This window comes from Chrysochloris asiatica, unplaced genomic scaffold (assembly GCF_000296735.1).
Source record: "Chrysochloris asiatica unplaced genomic scaffold, ChrAsi1.0 scaffold00247, whole genome shotgun sequence".
Classification (NCBI taxonomy): Eukaryota; Metazoa; Chordata; class Mammalia; order Afrosoricida; family Chrysochloridae; genus Chrysochloris; species Chrysochloris asiatica.
Genome location: NW_006408765.1, coordinates 542,496 through 543,937, shown reverse-complemented (window position 1 = coordinate 543,937; position 1,442 = coordinate 542,496).

Sequence of the window (1,442 nt, the reverse complement as noted above, 5' to 3'; positions counted from 1 at the left end):
CAACATCAGAAAAACAATCAACATAATCCACCATATAAATAAGAAAAAAGAGGAGAACCACATAAGCATATTGATTGATGCAGAAAAGGCTTTGACAAACTCCAACATCCATTCCTGATAAAAAACACTGAACAAAGTAGGAACTGAAGAGAAATTCCACAACATAATTAAGAGCATATACACACAAAAATTAGCCTACACTACTCTCAATGGAGAGAAACTGAAAGCCTTCTCTCTGAGAATGGGAACCAAACAAGGATGCCCTTTGTCACCACTCCTACTCAATATTGTGCTGGAAGTCTTAGCAAGAGCTATAAGGCAAGACAGAGAAATTAAAGGCATCCAAATTGGCAAAGAGGAAGTAAAACTCTCTCTATTTGTAGACAATATGATTCTATATGTAGAAAACCCCAAAGACTCAGTAAAAAATGATACTAGAAATCATTGAAAGTTTCAGCAAAGTGTCACGATATAAGATAAACATACAAAAATCAGCTGGAATCCTCTATACCAAAAATGACAGTGCTGAAAAGGACATTAGGAAAGCATACCATTTACAATAGCCTCTCAAAGGATGAAATATCTAGTAATAAATGTAACCAGAGAAAAAAAGAACTTATACAAAGAAAACTACAAAACACTACTACAAGAAACCAAAAGAGACCTACAAAAAAAGAAGAATGTATCATGCTCCTGGATAGGAAGACTTAACATTGTGAAAATGTCAATACTGCCCAAAGCAATTTACACATATAATACTATCCCAATCCAGATTCCAACGACATTCTTCAAAGAGATGGAAAAAACAATTATAACCTTTATATGGGAAGGAAAGAGACCCAAGATAAGCAAAGCACTGCTTAAGAAGAAGAATAAGGTTGGAGACCTTTCACTTTTCGACTTCAAAATTTACTACATAGCTACAGTGGTCAAAACAGCTTGGTATTGATACAAAGAAAGATATATTGATCAATGGAACAGAATTGCAAATCCAGAAATTAACCCATCCACATACAGCCAACTGATTTTGACAAAGTACCAAAATATATCGCAAGAGAAGCTGATAGTCTTTTCAACAGATGGTGCTGGCAGAACTGGAAAGCTATATGCAAAAGAATGAAACAAGGCTTTTATCTCACATTTTATACAAAAACCACTCAGTATGGATTAAAGACCTAAATGTGAATCCCAGAATTATGAAGGCCATCAATGAAAAAAGAGGGATAAATGTTAGGGCTCTAATACAGGGGATACACAGACTATAAAACATTTTGAAAACTACACAAATGAAGTAGACAAAATAGATGATTGGAACATACTAAAAATTAAAAACGTATGTGCATCAAAAGACTTCACCAGAAGAGTGAAAAGGGAAAGCATAGAATGGGCAAAAATCTTTTCCATTGACACATCAGACAAGGGACTCATCTCTAAAATATATA